Source organism: Sphaerodactylus townsendi, linkage group LG04, assembly GCF_021028975.2.
Source record: "Sphaerodactylus townsendi isolate TG3544 linkage group LG04, MPM_Stown_v2.3, whole genome shotgun sequence".
In the NCBI taxonomy this organism is placed as follows: Eukaryota; Metazoa; Chordata; class Lepidosauria; order Squamata; family Sphaerodactylidae; genus Sphaerodactylus; species Sphaerodactylus townsendi.
Genome location: NC_059428.1, coordinates 44,558,591 through 44,579,855, shown reverse-complemented (window position 1 = coordinate 44,579,855; position 21,265 = coordinate 44,558,591).

The following is a 21,265-nucleotide window of genomic DNA, read 5'->3' as shown; positions in this document are numbered from 1 at the left end:
GGGACGAATAGGTATATTATAAGCAATTCTGACTCTAATCCCGTTAATTGCTTCATTGCAGGATTGGGAAGCCCATCAAGTAACTTTTTTAAAAAATTAAATTTCCTCGACACTTAGTCAGCCAATAATGTTTTATCATGAGAAGCATTGGTCACCTGCAGTTAACTGCAAGTCTCTGCAGAAGATAATCAAATAGATAATGGAGAATTAGTGTTACTGTCAACTTAATGTATAAATGGTTTCTAAAGCAATTAAAGTCCAGAGCCCAACAGCACAAATCCTTTCAAGACTGAATTCTAAGCATTTGAACAAAAACCCAGTGGAGATATTCTTTTTAAGACATGACATTCTTTCTAATATCATAGTGGGAAACAATTATCATAAAGCATTTAAAAAGTCTCATTTAAATCATTTGCAGGGCTGGATTAATTATTGTACTAAGAAGAGCCACAGTGGAATTTGAACTCTTGCTACTCTTGGTCAGTTATCCGACAAATTCTTTGTAGAGTATTCATATCCTGCTCCTATGATGGGTATGTTAAAATGATTCATGTTGTGGAAAATGGTGGCTATTCCCTTCAGACATGACTATTCAGTGTGACAACCAATGTCACATCCGTTATCTCATGGGGCACGAAGCCAGGTGGCTCTCTTCTACTATTTGCCATCAATCGTGGGGCGCCTCAGCTCCAGGGGCTGTTTTTCACAACTTCTTGTTAAAGCAAGAGGGGGGACTTGCAATGGGGATAAAGGGAATGGCAAATGCCTGGTTGGTCAGAACTGAGTTTGCCAAACTTTGGTGCTTCGATTCCACATCAATAAATGCTACTGATCAATACCTCAGAGTCTGTTTATTGGCTTAAGGTTCTGAGACTACTGAAAAAAAAGCAGTGTGGTGCTTGGACATGAGGAATGTGACCCTATTAATTCACCTGGATCATTCAGCAGGGTTGGGACTGGAAGGCACCATTTTGTGGCGGTTTCAATCCAACCTTAAAAGTAAATATTAGGGTGCGGTGCTGGGAAAATGCTGATCATCCCTGTGGCCTCTGGCCTCCATGTTCCCACAAAGTTCCATCTTTTTAACATTTTTATGAAGCTCTAGGAGAGGTCATCTAGAAATTTGGGCTGAGCTGCCACCAGTATGCAAATGACACTCAGTTCATGCTTCAGGCAGATCACACGAAGGCTGTGGAAACTGGGAAAGCATACCTGGAGCCAGTTTGGAATGGATGAGAGCTAACAAGATGAGACTTAATCCTGACAAATTTAAGGTTCTATTAATTGGGGAGGTCTGAGAAACTGTGATGTCTTCTATTCTGGATAAGGAACAGGTTCATAGCTTAGGGTTCTGGACCTGGGCTTCCTTTTAAATAAACAGGTTGCAGTGGTGGCCGGGATGCCATTCACCAACTTGGGCTGGTACGCCAGCGGTAGCTGTTGCTGGACAGAAAAGAGCTTGCCACTAGGGTGAATGCCCTGGTAACATCTAGGTTAGATTACTTCAATGCACTTGTTTTGTCAAGCTCCAGGTAGCATCTGGAGATCTCCCACTATTACAGTTGATCTCCAGCCATCCAAGATCACTTCCCCTGGAACAAATGGATGCTTTGCAAGATGGTCTCTATGGCATTGTACCCTGCTAAGGTCCCTCACCTCCCCAACTCTGCCATCCCTAGGCTCCACCCTGAAACTCTCCAAGTATTTCCCAGGTTGGAGTTGGCAGTCCTATTTATGTGGGCTTGAATAGTGTCCAGAAACTACAGATGATGCAGAATGCTGGTAGATCATAGGGAACATACCACCTCAGGCTTGTTCCATCTACTCTGGCTTCCAGTTTGCTTGTGGGCCCAATGCTTTTATTGATTTTTGTAATTTTGATTGGCTTAGGGCAAGCAAACCTGAAGGACCTCTTACTATTATATGATTCTACCCAACCCCTTCCATGATCTGAGACCCTGTTCAGGTGTCCCTGCCATCTGATGTTATATGGGTGTAGGGATGACAGCCTCCAAGTAGGACCTGGAGATCCCTTAGAATTACAGCTCATCTCCAGACTACAGAGATCAGTTCCCATGGTGAAAATGGATGCTTTGGAGGGTGGAGTTTATAACATTGTACCCCACAGAGGTCTGTGTTCTCTCCAGGCTCCATCTTCAAATCTCTAAGAGTTTCCTAACCCTTCCATTCCCAACTCCCTTCCCTGCTGATGGCAGGGGGGGACCTGGGCACCCTAGATGGGTGGTAATCTGAGAGGGGAACTTTCTCAGTCATGGTGCCAAAACGTTAGAAATCCTTCCCCAGGGATATTTATCTGTCTTCTTCTACTGTTGTATACAGGATAGTGCATGAACCTTTATTTGTTTTTTTAATTCCTTCACTAACTCTTATTATCTGTCCTTCCCTGCTTCTGTGTTTATGTTTTACTTAATCATTTATACACACAAACAGGGAGAGAGAAACACACACACACTTTTATTTTAAATCCAATGAAAAGTTTGAATGTTTACTACTTTGGGAATCCTGAATGGAGTAGGAAGGGAGTATAAGAATGTTTTAAATAAAAGTAAACAAATAATATAAACATGCAGACTGTTGGTCCACCTAGCTCATTACTGTAACCTTTCTCTCTCTCTGTTTCTCTCTTGCCTCCCCCCACAAGAGTTGTCCAGATTCTCAAGCTAACCAAACTTCTTCCAACACATGCTACATGTGTTTCTTTATATGGAAACTAGCAATGAAGCCCGTTGTGTGAAAAAATACAGTGGACTTCAGAAAACTAATCCTCTAAGGGCATATATATAGGAAATGGCACTCAGTGCAAACATGGAAATTGCATCCTCCTCAAACAGGGGGCATATATATATAGGAAATGGCACTCAGTGCAAACACGGAAATTGCATCCTCCTCAAACAGGGGGCATATATATATAGGAAATGGCACTCAGGGCATATATATAGGAAATGGCACTCAGTGCAAACACGGAAATTGCATCCTCCTCAAACATCCCAGCTTTGCCAAGGCGGGGAAAGGGTGCCTGTGAAGATGGGGAGAATTCTACTAATCTCTATAGCCACCCTTTCTTTCCATTTGCAAAGGTGGATCCTGGCTTTGCAAAGGGGGAGAGGAGAGCCAGCAGGATGCTGGTGAAGACATTTGCCTCTCATGCTGTTTCCGCACAGGCGGAATACAGTGTCCCAGGGATGCTAAAAACAGCGTCCCTGGGGAGGGGTTCGCATGGCTGCCGCCGCCGCATTACAGCAGCAGTGGCTTCGCAACCCCCGAGTGGCACAAAGCTGCTGTTTCTGAACCTCACTCCCTGAGCAAGGTTTTTTGGAAACAGTGGCTTCCAAACGGCAGTGGCTGGAAGGCGCCATTCCCTCCCTTTCCCGAACACCCTACCGTCCCTCCGACCTTCCGGCATGTTGCCCAGGCCAGGGGACATGCCCCCCTGCCCTGCGACTCCAGAGCTGTTGCACAGGGCAGGGGGGCATGTCCCCTGGCCTGGGCGACGCGCTGGATGGTGGGAGGGATGGTATGGTGTTCGAGGGACAGCGCAGCCTCTGCGTACGCTTCGCCGTCTTCCCCACCCCTACTGGGACCGTCATGCAAACGGTCCCGGGGGATGCATCGGCATCTTTTATGCCAACGTACCCCTGCAGTGTGGCCATGAAGATGGCCATAGTCTCCTTCCTGCCACCCCTTCTCTTAATCTGCTCTATATTTGTCCCACTACCCTGACCAGAGATATATCTAGGGAAAATGTAACCCTGTGCAAAATCTGAGTTTTCTGCTGCCCCCCCCCCCACCCCCGGTATGGGCGGCTGCCCTCCTCCACCATGACCAAACAATGATTTTTTTGCACCAGGTCTTGTAGTCAGTGTATGGACCGGGGGGGGGGGGAGGAGGGATGTGGGGAGCAATTTTCCACCCCCCATGTGACTAAATGGCTGAATATGTGACTTTTTCATGTACAGCAGAAAAATGATTTCATTTTATGTTTCCTAACACCAGTTATTTTCTTGCAAAATATATTCATTTAAAAAATATTTGTATTTCAATATTGGATGAGTGTTGCACAGTGTATAAACAGTGTAAAATGATGAAAAGGTCATAAAATAAACCCATGTTTCAGGAACAACAGCATCATAAATGGGCAAAATTAAAAAGCCATTTGGCATACAAAAAGGAAAAGGGCATTCTGTTCATCTGTAACTAGATCTCTCTTTTAGTAAACAGCTAAGAAGAAATAGTTTGAGCTGAGACAGCCAATTTTCTGCCTGTTGTGTTTTTTGCTTGACAAGAGCAGGAAGACTGGTCACTGCTTAGTGAGCTGTTACTGCAACTGACAATGAAATCATTGTCCTTCTGAAGTATTTTGTTGTGAACTGCATTAATTTGTTTTTCATTTCAGGTTCTCAGTGTGTCACAGAGTTTTCTAGGTTGTCAAAAATAACTATAGCTTTCATATGCAGTTGTGTCAGACTTAAGGAACCTCTGACAGGAGGGCACCTAGCAGCCTACCTGACTTTCAGTATCTCTGCCATGAACAGTAAATATGTACAGAAATGACAGTCTTGAATTGGCTGCTAGCCTTTAGAACCTTATTTCAGTCTATGTGCAATTCTACCTAATCCAGGTAATCAAAGGGTCTCTTCAGTGAAGAAAGACATACTTGAAAATGCTACGTACAGATTGATCTACAATTTCAGTCTTCTTCAAACAACGTGGAGGAATGTTTTATGGAGGAATAGAAATGAGCATGAGAATGGAAATTTTGTGTCTTGCATAGGTGCTGTCCTTGTGATCAGTAATGCTGTTTTTTCTAACTTTCCTCAACACAGTCTAGGTGTGTATGCTATATGCTCACGTAGCTATTGTGCTCATGGTCTGGCAAGTATGAAAAAAAGAGTTTGGATTTATATATATTTCCCTGAGATAGTATTTCCTTTGTTTGAAGAGGCACTCTGGTATAGTCGTTAATATATTGGGCAAGAAGTTGGGAGGACTTGGTTTGATTCCTCACTCTACAGTGGAAGTTTCCTGAGTGAGCTTGAAGAGAACAAACAGCAGCATTTGGATTTATACCTGGCTTTTCATAAGGAGTCTCAAAGCAGCTTACAAACTCCTTCCTTTCCTCTGCTCACAACAGACACTTTATGAGATAGGTGAGGATGAGAGATTTCTGAAAGAACTGTAACCAAGGTCACCCAGCAGGCTTTATGTGTAGGAGTAGAGAAACAAACCTGGTTCACCAGATAAGAGTCTGCTGCTCATCTGAATAAGTGAGGAATCAAACCTGGTTCTCCAGATTAGACTCCACTACACATAGCCACTACACCATGCTGGCTTTCCATGCATTGGTTGGAAGGAACTAGCAGGTTCTTTTCTTCTTCTCTGCGTGGGTTCATTTCAGTGAATGTATATCATCTGAAGAAGTGCACCATAGGATGGGCTAAGAAGCTTTTTAATAGCAGGGCTAAAAGTGAAACCTTATTTTTATGCCTTCTGTTCATTTTTGTGATGGTAAAAAAAAAACCCCAGATTTTAGACCTGGGTATTTGATTCAGTTTATTTGGTTATAGTTACAGGCTCATTAAATGCAAGTTAATGTGAGTAACATTCCAGAATCAATGGCTTCAGTTCCTAGTATTGGCATCTAAAGGAAGCATTGGCCTCGAAACCCTATGGAACAGCTGCAAGTGAATCGGAATATACAGTACTGAGCTAAATGGACCAATACTTTAACTCATTGTAAATAATTCTAATCTTTATTCATTTTTACAGACTATGTATGATATGTTTATTTAGTTTTTTACTATGATTTATTTTATTGACTCCTGCACACTGCAATAATATAGCTTTTTAATAGTTGTCATTGCAAAACTTGAGGTGTAGATTAAAGTGCTCCTTGCAAGACCATGCTTCTAGGAGAATTAATGAAGCTTTGCCAAACCTGACAAGCTAAGTCCCTTGGAAGGCCACATTTATTTATTTATTTATTGCTAAAATGCTAAGCAAGACAGGTCTAGATATACAGTTCCCTGTCAGCTCTGTTAAAAATCCATATTAAAAATGTCTTAGGGAACTTCTATTAAATTCACACTATAGTATATAAGCTAATTAACAGACTTAAAATCCTCCTCACGAGAGTTAATTCTTGCATCCTGGACAGATTCCAAGGTAATTATGTCTTCCTTCCTAAATTTTCCTAGTAGTTTAATTGGAATTTCCCACTTCTTCATATAAAATGGCCAAAGCCCTCTGTAAAATTACTGATGTGACCTGATACAACCCCAAAGGAGCTGCATTTTCCAATTTCAATTGAGTATGTGTTGAAAAATATAAAAACTTTAATAGACGCAGCAAATTTAGAAGCAAAGGAAGGAGTGAAATGCAAGATAAAAAGAGATAGAAACAAAGCATCTTAATGTGGATAATATATATATGTTCATGGGTAAAAAGAAAGAAGCGGTCTCCTACATTCTCCGTGTTATACCAGTGGACAAGCCTCAGATGTTCGGCACCAAAAAGGGTGGTGTAGGTCTACTATGACCCATGGAGGCTTCTCGGTGGCAACTGGCAGGAGGCTTTTTTGTTTTTCCAGCCTCCCCCGCAGCACCAGGAAGCCTCTTTGGTGCTGCGGCTGGGCACACGACCTCTTGGATGGGGCTGCCCATCTATAGAATCTGGTGTAGTATTTTCTGCTTTCCATTTTCTTTCTCCACTCCCTTGATTTACACATTTTTCAAGCGCAGAAGATAATAGCAATGGAATTGCCAAAATGAATGTGGAATGTGATACATAGCTGGGACTGCAATATAACGGTCTAAGGACATTCTCCCTTCCACCCAAACTTGGAATCATGAAATGGTTTTAAATTTGGGTGGAGAAACAACCATAATGTAATTTATGGTAAAATATCAAGAGACTGATCCAAATACACATGTTATCTTCTAAGCAAAAGACAGCTTGATTACTTGGTCTGGATACCTAGTTTACTGCAGCCAATAAGAATTTAACTGAGCAGCGAAAGAACCTTGATCATCCATTAATGAACACAGAGATGCAGAGTCTATTCTAAGTTAATATTTATGGAAATAGTGTCAACCATTACACAAACCATTACACAAACTGAGCAGTCAAAAAGCCAAAAAAGATTGCAGAATAAAGGTATATCTATTTTTGAAAAGCAATTATGACAAAAAAGAATTCACACAAAGACAATAAAATATATAGAAAACACTAGTTATGTTACAATAAATGATTATTCTAATTATGTTAGAACTATGTTAGAATAAATTACAGTGAATACTGATTTGCTTTCATCTGGTTAAAAAGTTCACATCTCCAAAGCCACCAAAAAGTTATTTTTTAAGACAATTCCTACAAGATCATGAGCAATTTAAATACTACACAAAATATTATAAAAATCTTAAACTGTTTTATCTATTGAGAAACCAACATTATTTCCAAGATACATTTTAATCCTTTACAGTGTTTTATGCTAAATCATTGGGCAATAAAGTCAATTTCTTAACCATGCCACTGTCATTGAACATGGATCAGTAAAAGGAATCAATTGGTTTTATGGGATAAGTCTAGTTTACCAGCAGTTTTTAAATATTTAAATTTGTTAATTTGCTGTAATGGTAGCTAGCGCAGACCGAGCAGGCACACACCTAAGATCCCTCAGGAGTTCCTGTCAGCCTTTCTCATACTGCCACCAGTTGGGTATACTCTGTGAGGGGATTTTAACTTTTCCCTCCAAAACTGACTCTTTACCTCTTAAATGACTCTTGAGGCTTATTAACAGGCAAATAAAGATGAAACGTTTATTTACAGAATTACAAGAAAATAAGTTACAGAAATAATAAAACTTTTCTTTTTCTCTAGCAGGAATATTTTATTAAAAACTTTAGTTGTTTCAGAAGTACCCTGCTTCGTCTCTGGTGTTGATAAATGCCATGTCCGTCAATAATAAGACCACAGTCCTTCATTGACTTCTTTGAAGATCAACAGATGGACCTGGCTTGTGTCACCGAAACCTGGGTGCGAGAACGCGAGACTGTCGCCTTAGGCAAGGGAGGTTGTCACGCTTGTGCATCCTCCTCGTGCCTCTGGAAAGCCCCTTTGGGAGTGATGGCCATCTGCCTGGACCTGTGGATGGAGCTGAAAACATGCTCAACTCCCTAAGACTCTACTCATAGGGCATAGGTACCAGACCTTTCACCATTTTGGCTGCCATCCTCTGGACATGCTTTAGTTTGTCAATATCCTTCTTGAATTGTGGTGCCCTGAACTTGACACAGTATTTCAGGTGCAGAATAGAGGGGTACTATTACTTCTCCTGATCTCAGCACTATACTCCTAATGATGTAACCCAGAATTGCATCAACTTTTTTGGCTGCCACACCACACTTTTGACTCGTGTTCAGCTTATGGTCTACTACTACTACCAGATCCCTTTCATATTTACTGTTGTCAAGCCAGATGTCTCCTATCTTATATCTGTGCATTTAAAAAAAATTTTTTGCCTAAGTGTAGTACTTTACATTTCTTCCTCTTGGCCCAGCACTCTATCTGGCAAGGTCATTTTGAATGCTGACCCTGTCCTTTAGGCTATTAGCCACACCTCCTAATTTGGTGTCATCTACAAATTTGATTAGCATGCCCTTTGTTCCATCATTCAAGTCACTGATAAAAATACTGAATAGCACTGGGCCCAGGACAGAACCCCATGGCACTCCACTGGTCCCTTCTCTCTAGAATGAAGATGAGCCGTTGGTGAGCACCCTTTGGGTTTGGTCAGTAACCAATTACAAAACAATTAACAGTACCATTGTTTCGCCCACACTTTACTAGGTTTTTGTTTTGCAAGAATATCATGGGGAACATTGTCAAGGGCTTACTGAAATCAAGGTATACTACATCCACAGCATTCAGTTAATCTACCAAGCTTGTCACTCTATAAAAAAATGATAAGATTGGTCTGGCATGACTTGTTTTTGAGAAACCCATGTTGATTTTTAGTGATTATGGCATTGTCTTTCTAAGTGCTTACAGACTGTTTAATGATCTGCTATGGAAGCTTTCCTGGTATTGATGTTAGGCTGACTGTGTGGTAATTGTTTGGGACTTCTTTTTTTTCCTTTTTGAAGATGGGGACAACATTAGCCCTCCTCCAGTCTTCTGGGACACAGAAAACCCACAACACCCTAGTGGTTCCAGCTGTGAAAGCCTTCAACAATACAACTTAGTTTTAATTAAACCTTTCTAGTTCTTGTTTAAACTGTTAAAAAGTTTTTGATGACAAATCATTTCTGACAAGGAACAGAGTAAGGAAATACAATGATGCTCTAAAGCTTTTTGGAAAGGTCCCCAGGACAGGGCGGCAGGAAGTCCAGTTCTATCTATCTGCCTGCCTGTCTGTCTGTCTGTCAAGAAGAAGAAGAAGAGGAGGAAGAAGAAGAGTTTGGATTTATATGCCTCCTTTCTCTCCTGTAAGGAGACTCAAAGGGGCTTACGATCTCCTTTCCCTCCCTCCCCTCACAACAAACACCCTGTGAGGAAGGTGGGGCTGAGAGAGCTCTGCAGAACTGTGACTAGCCCAAGGTCACCCAGCTGGTGTGTGTTGGAATGCACAGGCTAATCTAGTTCCCCAGAGCAGGGAATGAAACCCAGTTATCCAGATTAGAGTGCACCTGCTCTTAACCACTACACCACTGCTGCTTAAGGGTGGGACAAGATTTGTATACATATATAATATCATTCACATGCTATGTTTATAAAGTAATGGCTGTTCAGTACCTGGGGGACCAGACTGATTATGTTTTGGAGGGAAAAATTCCTCGGTGCATCTGAAAGCATAGGATCATTGCACCTGCTATTACAAGCAATACCTTCCCACTCCTGCAGTCACCCGCTGATCTCGAGAAAAATGTGGTGGGTGGATGATGTTGATGATGCTGTGTATTCTAGAGAGGTAATATAAAATGGACCGTTGGGTATTGTCCTGCCTGCAACAATTGTCAGGATTTAGTCCCCTTTTCTTTGAATGAACTTTGACAGTTCCTTCCCACACAGAAAAAAAAGAAAAATAAGTTCTACAACCTGACATGAATGCAATGAAATAACCATGTACTATACAAATGTGAGGCTGCATGTTACATTTTCTGGGGGGGAAGCATTGCCACTGAGATTCTTACAGATCTGCATTTATATCTCCCACCCATCCAAGTTTGTGACACTGCTCTACCTGCATGCCACGATGAATAAATAAAATATTTTCTCATGAGCATGGGAAGGTCATCTTCAGAAAAAAAATAGCAAAAACAGAAGCTACTGCTTATGTAGACAATAGAAAACAAAGCTCTTCTCCACATGCCTTCCGGCCAATGTTTCTGCAATGTGATTGAAATGTACAACATATTGGAATTACAGACTGTTTAGATCAATCTTCTTTGGTGACAAGATCTGTGACTAACTCTGCTGGTGGAAAGTACTATCAAGTCATAGCTTATGGCAATCCCTAAGTGTTTTCACTGGTGGTATGCCATTGCTTACCTCTGTGTAGCAACCTTGTGATTCTTTAGTGGTCTTGTATCTGAGTACTAATGAGGGTGACCTTGCTTAGTTTCTGAGATCTAATGCCTCTCTCAGTTATATCAAGAAATCCAACAGGTAGCATATAGTGTAACCACAGCTGCAAAAAAAGTCACTATACGTAATGGCATTAATTGATGAACTACTTAAAGTAAAGTGCAAAGTGCTATTTAATAAGGTGCTAGAGTGAAGAGTGCACTATAAACAAACAGTATATCCAACACATGTATAAAAAGTCCAGTATAACACATGAGAATACTAAGACAAACAAGAACAAGCACACATTTAATGACTACTTAGTATTAAGTGCGCGCGCGCACACACACATATATTTTAGTGTGGGAGAAGTCTAAGGTCCCACAGGGATTTCTCCCACTGAGTTGGTAACCATTGAAATATCCCATTCAGTTGTGTAAAAGGACTTCTGGTTGGGGCACAGTTATTGTGCAAGAGTCAATGTGCAAAGATATTTAATGAGAATATATAATCCTTTCCGGAAAAGACTTCTCACAACCAATTGCTGAAACCAAAAGATTTTCTGGGAATTGGCTCCCTTGATTACTCTCATGTATAACATCCAATAGAACACCTTCCACAGAATTCAAGCATTTTCAGACGTACTTCATCACTATTACATCTCATCAGCTACAATCACTTAAATGGGGTCTAATAATATAGGAACAAGATAACCAACGTAGGATTATATGTATCTTCAGCTAAAATACTCTTTAGTAACATATGTATTAGTTAATTGTATAAATGATTCTTACATATATCTAAAAATTATTTATATAGATATATGTATATATATCTTTACATGAGCCCTAAAACATTACTTAAATCAAAGTAGGTTTTATCCTTCATGATCCCCTGGTGGCTTGCATTACCAATAGCTTTCTGTGATTATCTACAGGTGTATGCAGCCTGTTATTTAACTCAGTTATATGTCTGCTAAACTAAATTTGCTTCATTCTTACTTTGTCTCTTCTATTTGTGAACTCTAAGAGGCAGAGGCCATAATAATGGCCAGGTCAAAATGTTTCGAAATATTTAAATTTTAAATTTTGTTTACAATAATAATATTAAAGAATGAGGGTATTTGGGGTTTTTCATTAGTTAATATTCAGATTCACACCTTTAAAACTGTGTACTATATTTTGTGGCAAATCAGTCTCCAAATAGAGCTATCAGATCACTCTTTTTGATGCAGCAGAGAATAGCATTGAGAATCAATTGCTGAGCACATGGGAAAACGTTTGGAAGCCCAAAGATTGCTTTTCAAAATAAATGCACCTTCAGTACACACAACACATAATAAAAATGCTAAATCACTAAAAGCAGGGAAAAGATAGCTTCACATAAGAGAACCTAAAAATATTAAAAATGCCCCTCACAGTTCTATGTGTGATAATGTTGGGGGGGGGGGGGATGCAATTTCAAATGAAAGGAATAGATTGGAGTAGGTTCAGTTTCATTTCTGCAATATTTGATACAGTGATTTGATGGTGAAAGCCATGATCATGATATGGATGGTTTTAGAGTAGACAAAGTACAGTAGAATTTCATAGTAGGCTCTGGAAAACTGTGATATAATTTGTCTTGTGTTATAAACCTCACTAGGGCCAATCAGTCTGCCAGCCTAACCTAATAGAGTGGAGAGAACCATATACTCTACCATGGGCCATAGGTAATAGAAGGATATTCTTGAAAAATAGTTATGTTTAGCCTTTAACAGGATTTGCTCATTTGTTCAAGGATTTCTACAAATCTAATTTAGAAGAGAGTCACTTCTTTCATGTCTGTGTGAATCTTTCCTCATTTGTATAAAGTCCATTGGAAACAAAAGTAGGACTTCTAGGCCCCCAATGGAGGGAAGGGATTCCTCACCCTCATATCCTGTTGCCTGCAGCAACTTGGAAAATACTTTTGTCAATTAAAAGCCAACAGTATTATGAACAGTGCTACAGTTCCAGTAAAAATTACAAAGTGACAGAGGATACCTTTCAGTAGAATTTCCAGCAATTTCTAGAGCTCCCTGATGTTACCTTTGGAAATTTATTGGAGATAACATAGTGGTGCAGCCACATAGCCCCCCTCATGTCCCTGCTCACAACTGTCCTGCCATCAATCTTAAACAGATGGGAACAAATGGTAGAACTTGTAATTACATCAATAGAATTATAAAAGTACTTATGTATAAGATCCTCAACTCTAGGGTTTTTTGGACATATTTATAGCTTTTCCATTCAATGAAAATGCTTGCATATTTGAAGCTGCAGGGAATGACATTTGAGTATAACTGGTGTTTCCAAACTTCTATTACCAAACTCTGTACAAGACATGACAGTTTGGAACCAGTTCTGGGACAGAAATGAAACTATCATGTTTGTGCTTGACATTGTTTTAATGTTGTGTTGTTTGCTCCCCTGAGCCCTTTAGAGGATGGGCAACAGAGAAATATATAAACAAACAAACAAAGTTCAAAACAATATTTGATTTTACAGCATGCCAAGAAGTACAGGAACAATACACTGTAGGTCAAGGGTTGCCAACCTTTTCTTTAATGAATATACTTCTGAGAAATGAAAAATAGCCCAAATTACTCCTCCCACCCCATGGTTACCGAGCTTTATTATGTCATAGAAACAGAACACGGAATAGGGAGAATACTGGAAATGAAACTATCAATTGGAGTGGATATTCGGTATATACAACAAGAAAAAAAATATTTTTCAGAATTCCCCCCACACACAAAAGGCCGCAATAAATGGGAGCCAAACAAGCAGATCCTGAAAATGCCATTTTTTAAACACTTTTGGGCTGCTTTGCCCCTTGGCCTTTAAAAAGAAAACCCACTCTTTATCTCCTTACCCACCATATATTTGCTGACTTCTGCCAGGCCAAGCTCAGCATTCAGTTGGGACAGAGCCAGCAGTATAATGCTAAGGTGGCGCCAGCAGTATAAAGCTGGATCCAACCAAACTGAGCTTGCAGTTTGATGCTAAGCTCAGCCTGGCTGTGTTCAGTTTTAAACTACATACTTGAGGCGGGACCTGGCCAACCCCAGCCCAGCATAGTGTGCCCTGTGCCTGAAGGCTGGAGTCAGTTTGGCCAGGCCCAGTGTTCCACTGTATGCCACTGCCTCCAAACTCCACGAAGGTCTAGGAGGAAGCAGGTGGTAAAGGTTTGGCTCTGTAATGCCTGATGCCTCCCAGGCCCATGTGGAGTTCAGAGATAAGCAGATTTTTCGGGTTCCAGTTTAATAACAAAAAAAAAAAAATTGAAAAAAACCTGTGTCTATTAAACCTGAAAAATATTGACAATTTTTTTTGCCCACCTTACTATCCATTAAGCAGCATAGAAAAAAATCCAGTAAAATATTTTTGCCCTTTTTTAAAAAGGCCTGGAGCAGATCTTTTTGCAGCCTTTTCTTCGGTCATTCAGATTAGGCAGTTGCTTCTTTGCAGCAGCTGGTAAACTACTGCTAGTTCACAAATTACCTGTTGTGGACTCCTGCTGTAGGGCTTTTTAATTAATTATTTCCCTGTTTATTTGATTTCTATGGTATAGACAAGGAGATTGAAGACCACCTCTTTATCAAGACAGCCAATTAAAATTTACTGAGGACAGTTATAGTTAGTGTTACCACTCATCAGAAAATCAGGCTATGTACACAAATCTGGGGATCTGCTCCAGATCTGGGAATCTGGGGATCTGCTCCCTACACAAATCTGGGGATCTGCTCCAGGGTTGCATGGTCCTTGTGTAGATTATTCATGTGTAGCATTTAAACTGAACCACCTGGAAGCCCATGCAGAGTAATATTTCATTCCCAAATGTCTTCCACTCTAGCATCCATTTTGTTCTTTTTCTGCACTAGATGTCACTGTTGTACATCACATTGTTTGATCTGATTCTAACACTATGCCCAGAACTTAGCTTGCTTAATTCTTACATACATTGAAATCAAGATATTAAAAGAATAAAAGCCTTGGCATTTTCTCTGAAGCTAAAAGCAAATACTTGACATATCTCTATTGTGATTAGAAACCTTTCTTTCTGATTTTATAGGCAAGCAGAGTAACACTCCATTTCATATAACCATTGCAGTATTTATCTTTGCAGCATTTCGGATTTCCTTTTCCAGTTTTTAAATGAACAGCCCTGCAGTAATTTTTCTCAGATGTTCTTCTTTATATTAGGAGGAACAAAGAACTGTTTGGATTGCAGGCATCAGTCAAAATCCATTGTATTCAGAAGAATTCCTCTACAATATGAAAATCATCACTTTGGGATTTCAGAATTAATATCTTCAAAAGATGTTCTCAGATGTGCCACATTCTATAAATGAGGGTTATCAATAAGGTGAATTAGTGTAGCATTCCTTCTATTTTTGAAACTGATCAGACCTTGAAACTCTCCGATCACTCAGATATGAGAAGCCTGTTGTGATTGGTGGAGGTAGTAGAAAGTGATATCAAGTCACAGCTGACTTCTGGCAACTCTGGGCGTTTTCAAGGCAAGAGGAGTTTGGAGGTGGTTTGCCATTATCTGCAAACATAGGCTGAGAGAGTCCTGAGTGCAGAGCCATATTGGGGGGAAATTGCGCCCTAGGACAACACCTGTTCCAGGTGATCCCCACCCCTGCTTCCCCTGTGCTCAGGGGTGGGGCTCGGGGGTGGCTCAGACAGGCACTGCAGCAGCAGGCTGGCTCCTGAGCTGGCCTGCTGCTGCAGCACCCCTTCAAGCTGCTCCTGCCCCTGAGCCCCACTCCCGAGGGCCTGGCAAGGAAGGAGGCAGCTTGGATGGGCACCATGGCAGCAGGTTGGCTCCTGGCAGCAGGTCGGCTCTGTCTTCAGGTGCCTCCCCTGCAGTGACCCAACTCTTCCAAGCCGGGTCAGCACGGGGGAGGGGAGGCAATTTTGCACCCTTTCACCATTGCGCCTGGGGTCATTTGTCCCGCCCCTGCCCCATAGGCAGTACACTCAGTGGTGGGATTCAGCAGGTTTGCACCACTTCGGCAGAACCGGTTGTTAAAATGGTGCTTGTAAACAAACAGTTGTTAAATTATTTGAATCCCACCACCAGAACCAGTTGTTAAATGATTTGAATTCCACCACTGAGTGCACCCCTGTCTGAAAGTACTGTGACTGACCCAAGGTCACTAAGTAGGCTTCAAGTAGAGGAGTAGAGAATCAAACCTGATTTTCCAGGTAAAGTCCACCTCTCTGAACCACTATACTACACTATCTTTCTTTTTCTTTTTCTTTTAATTGTAATTACTCAATGGTAAATGAAAAGACACATTGCATATATTCAGACAGACTTGAATTTTTATTGTTATATTATAGATACAATCTTATACAGAGTTCAGCATGCCTGCACTCAATGGTTTCAGTCAGGATACACAGTAAAATAAACTGAAGTACTGAAAACAATTTGTGGTATTGAGTTGTAACTTTAAACCCTGTGAAATGCACAATCTGCATATTATGGAATAGGTTGAATGAGATTTCACTGAACCATATGAAAGCACACTAATGCTCCTCTAACATAAGAGATTATTTGACAAGAGCTCTAGGCCTACATCTGAACCTGTGACAAATTTATACTTTTTGGAAGTGTTTTTTTTAAAGAAGGCAAGTTTATAGAACAAGTAGATGAGGCAAATGATGTGATAAAGTTAAAGATTGTAATTTTACATTTAAGCACTGATAAACTCTCTAGTGTGTAAGGGTATTAGAAATCTAATTCCAGAATAGTCGTTTGTTGCTCATATTAAGGTTAACTTAATGCTCTCCTGCTTCTGCAACATTTTATCTAAATGATTCTTTCCAGGTTTTTTAAAAGGTTTTGTAAGATTACTTGTAAATGGCAATGATATTGATATCGGCAAACATATCATTAACTTCAAAAATAAATCATTCTCTATGATAGCATGCATAAGTAATGTTACAGTTAGGACTGTAAATGATATCATTAACACTCATAAACAAAAATAAATCATTAGGAGATATACTGCATAATTCTAGTTTATTCTGGGCAGGTTTGGATATGAAATTACAGAGAAGTTATTTTGCATTGCAATTGCATTTTTTAAACCTGCAGTGGCTGTCCTGTGACCCAAAATTGGGATGCCCCTTTGGAATGACTAATTTACTGCTTCATTTGTAAGCTATACAGAATTGTGACAAATATAGGACTTGCCATATTTATTTACGATCTGAGTGTCTCTGTAAATATTATATAACAATATATTACTATGGATGTGCTGTGGCAGGTTTGCTTTCGCCTGTTACTCCAATGGTACCCATGTAATGAGACAATAATGTGGAAAAGCTTTTAGCAGATCCATGACACAGTCAGCTGTACCAGGAATATAGTCAGGAAGGAAATGATGCTACAACACTGACATCGGGACAAGAACTGTCCCACACAGTGCAGGCAAGTATAAAATGGCTGTCAAACAGTACAGTGGGAGTGGGTGAGTAAAAGAATACTAAAGGCTGCCTTGTGGGAGAGGGGAGTGAGTGGGTGGGAGGGAAGGAGGGAGGCTGCAGGAAATTAAGCCAAAAAAGACTTCCTATGTGCAGTTGCAGCAGCAGATTCTTATGTGGCATTCAATGAAATGGGTGTAAATTAGATTCAAGACAAATAAATTAAATTCATTATTCAATAATGAACTTATTTACATGTGAACTGCTGCCTACCTTGCTAGAGTCTCACATCTAGCTTGGTGGAACTAGTAGAAGTCATCCTGACATTTCTGGCCAACCTTTTCAGCCCTTTCCTCAAAGGACACATATGCCTACAAACTGGGAAACAAGGAGTTTATTGGATGGCATGTTAATATTTTCAAATATGTGTTTATTGTTTAATGTGACTAACTCTGCCCGTCATGTGCATGTTGACAACAGTCAGTTACAAAATTCAATATTTGAAATATTAGAAAATTTAACTTGATAGGCAAATATACCTGTAATGACCATATGAGAATTTTTCCTGTGCAAATAAGATAATTTCCTTTTGCCATTAGAAAATTTTAGTTTTCTGTTTCAACTTCTATCATTTTCTAACTTTCAGAAGGAAAAATTAAGTTAAATGCACAAAGGGCCAAACTACAGCGTGCAGTGTCTTCAAGGCCATTACCACACAGCACAAATAAAATGTTTTCAGGCTGCGGGGAAAAAAGCATTTTGGAGTGGAATTTCACACAGTTCCCCACCCAATGTTTTATTTACAGCCTTAAAACATTTTAAACGAATCCCCCTTTTAAGGGATTCTTTTGGCTGAAACATTTTTAAAAGGTTTCATTTATATGCTGTCCCTTTAAGATGCCTTTTTATGAGATAACTTTTTGCCTGCAGAAGCTCCTTCCCATGTCTTTGGAGCATTTCGAGTGTTTCTGATATATTTTGGGGCTCAATCTTCTCAGCATTGACTACAGAAGACTCAGGAAACGGCAGGATGAGGCTGTGAAGCATGAAGCACTGATTTGTCCACACTATAGGGGGGAAAAAAACAGAGAAAAACAGAAAATGACATCTAGAAATAGTTTGAAGGGGGTGAGTGTAAACAAATGGGAGAGGGGATTGAAAAGGTTTTACAAAGGTTTTAGAAACATTTCAGGAGATTTGTGCATTACTATTGGGAAATTCCTTTTAACAGCACTATGGCAGACTGATTCTAGTTGGGTCCATCACGGGAGAGGAGGATGAGCTTCTATCTCTTCTCCACACAATTTATTTGATCCAAAGTGGTGATAGGGAGGTGCTGTGTCAGCAAATAATCAGATATGAACTCAGGGACACCATCTCATTAAGTTTGGCCCTAAGTCAATATAAGCTCTCTTTCTTTTACATACATTTTTTCAAGTTAAGAATGGTTCTGCATAGGGATTTCGTCTCCATGTGGACAAGCAAATGCCCTCCGTTTCCATATGATATTGTGGGAGTTTCCACATGATGTTATGCTCATTCTGAGCATGAATAATGGGGGTCCTGGAACTTTCCTTGGAACTGTTCCATCTCAAAGTGGGGAGGGTGCTGTTAAGTGTCTCTGGACAGAGTTTTCATGTGGATATCCTGCTAACACCCAATCCAGGGAAGAGTGGCGGAGCAAAGATTCACTTTCAAAATGGCAGGGCTACATTTCACTTTTCATCCCTCCCCTTCAGCCTTTCAACAGGCTCTCCCTCCATGTTATATCCATTGCTTTACATTGTGACACAGCTGAGCAGGATAAAAGGAGGCTAAGGAGAGTTGCTGGACTGCAGAGAGACCCAGAAAGATTCTTGTTGCATCAGTGATTTCTGAAGCAACCCAACAAAGGGAAAATAAGCTGGTGGCAGTGCCAATAGCAAGTGGCAGGAGGGTGGCAGCATGTGGATGCTATCCCTGCCTACTTCCACTCTGCTCAGTGCTTCCTCTGCAGAAGGGGTGATGTTTTGTATCATCTATTAAAACTGTTATCCATTTCTGTGGTTAAACTAGAAGAAGAGTTTGAATTTATACCCCACAAACTCCTTTCCCTTTCTCTCTCCACAACAGATACCTTGTAAAATAGGTGGGACTGAGAGAGTGCCGAAGAACTATGACTAGCCCAAGGTCACCCAGCAGGAATGTAGGAGTGCAGAAACACATCTGGTTCACCAGATAAACCTCTGCTACTCAGATGGAGGAGTGGGGAATCAAACCTGGATCTCCAGATTAGAATCCACCTGCTCTTAACCACTACACCAAGTTTATATTTTATAGCAAATAAGTATTGCACAAGTGTGTGTGCATGCACACACACAGACACAGAAGTCACCCTGGCTTCACCCCATCCAAAAGGCTCCAAGAATAATGATGTTATTATTCAGGTTTTAAAATTTCAGGAAATGTTACATCTTTAGGGGTTAAGCAAAGGTGATTAGAATAGTAGAATCATAGATTTGAAGGGGCCACACAGATCATCCAGTCCAACCTCCTGCTTAATGTAGTATCAAACAAGTGTTTTGCCCAGCTGCTGCTTAAAGACAGCCAGAGACAGGCTCACCATCTCTACAGGTAGCTAATTCCACTGTTGCTCAGCTTTCAGTGTAAATTTTTCCCCAATATCCAATCAGAACCTTTCTGCCCAAAAGTTAAACCCATTATTGTGAGTCCTGTTCTCTGCTGCCAACAGGAACAGTTCCCTATCCTTCTCTAAGGTCGTTTCTGCATGGCAAAATTATACCTGTGTACCACTGATCTTGTTTTTGAACTTGAGTCTATTTTATCCCAGGGTGTCAGTCTGCACGACTGCCCGTTTTTTGAAGGAATCCAGTAAGGACCGGGAGTAAATACTCCAGCTTGTTTCCCAGGACTCCAGGACCACTATATTTAGTTTGGAAGCATATCTGAGCATGCCCAGTGTCCTGTGTTCTGATCGGCTGTTGTTTTTGAGTGGCAGCTGCAGGCATCTCTGGGCATGCCCGGTGTTCCCCATTCTGATTGGCTGTTGTTTTTGAATGGCAGCTTGAATAAACATCAGGCGGGGAAATCAGGCAGCTGGGTGGAAAAATAAATGGTCCTGCTTCTGATTGATTTTCTCACAGTAGCAGGCTGTAGCAGGCTCACCTCGAGGGTTTACAAAAAAGAATTTCCAGTCTGGCAGTTTTGGAATACCCTGGGGTGAGGGAAATATTGCAGGGCAAACCTGCTTTAGGACAGGGAACCATGAGGAATTCTTGGCTGCACAGGATATTTTTCTTGCTCAGCCCAGGATATTTTTCTTGCTCAGCCCAGGATATTTTGATTGTGTGGAAAGGGCCTAAGTGACCGTCTTTCAAGTACTTAAAAAGAACAACCATGTTCTTCTCCATCTTCACTTCCCCAGATTAAACATTACCAAGTCCCTCAGCCTTTCCTCATAGAGGTTGGTCCCAAGTTCCCTGATTATTCTTGTTGATTATTTTCTATACCCACTCCATTCTGTCCATATTTTCCAAAACTGCATACAACACTCCAGGTGAGGCCTAACAACTGCAGTGTATGACATCTTGTAGTATGTCTCTGTTGATACGCCCCAAGACCACAATAGCCTTTTTTTGTCACTGCATGACATGTGCTGCTCATGTTTACTTACTATTCACCCTACCCCAAGATCTTGTCCAGATACAGCGCTACTCAGTAGTGTATCCTCAGTAGTGTGTGCACAGACCTCATTTTGGTTACTCAGATGTAGAACACAGCACTCATCCTTGTTAAATTGCATCTTGCTCACATCTGCCCACTTTTCCAGGGTATTGAGATCTTGTAATCTATCTCTATCTTCTGAAGTGTTTGCTGCTTCTCCCAATTTGGTGTCATCTGCAAATTTAATTAGAAGACCTTCTACATCCTCATCAAGATCATTTATAAAAGTATTGAAAAGTACCAGGCCCGGGAACGAACAACTATAGGTGTTGTTGGTTTGCCTGTAGCTATCACCTTTGACAAGAGCTTTTTTGGTGAGACATAAGCTCACCTCAGGCTTACCATTTCTTAGGTCATCCCCATTTCTTAGGTCATCCCGTTCACAGTTCCCTCTGGGTTTCAGTACTGACTGAAATGGTCATTTGAAGTGTTCATTGTGTGTGCCAATACAATGTCCAGTTGGAAATGAACTAAGAATAAAAGCCCTGTGTTTCAGAAAA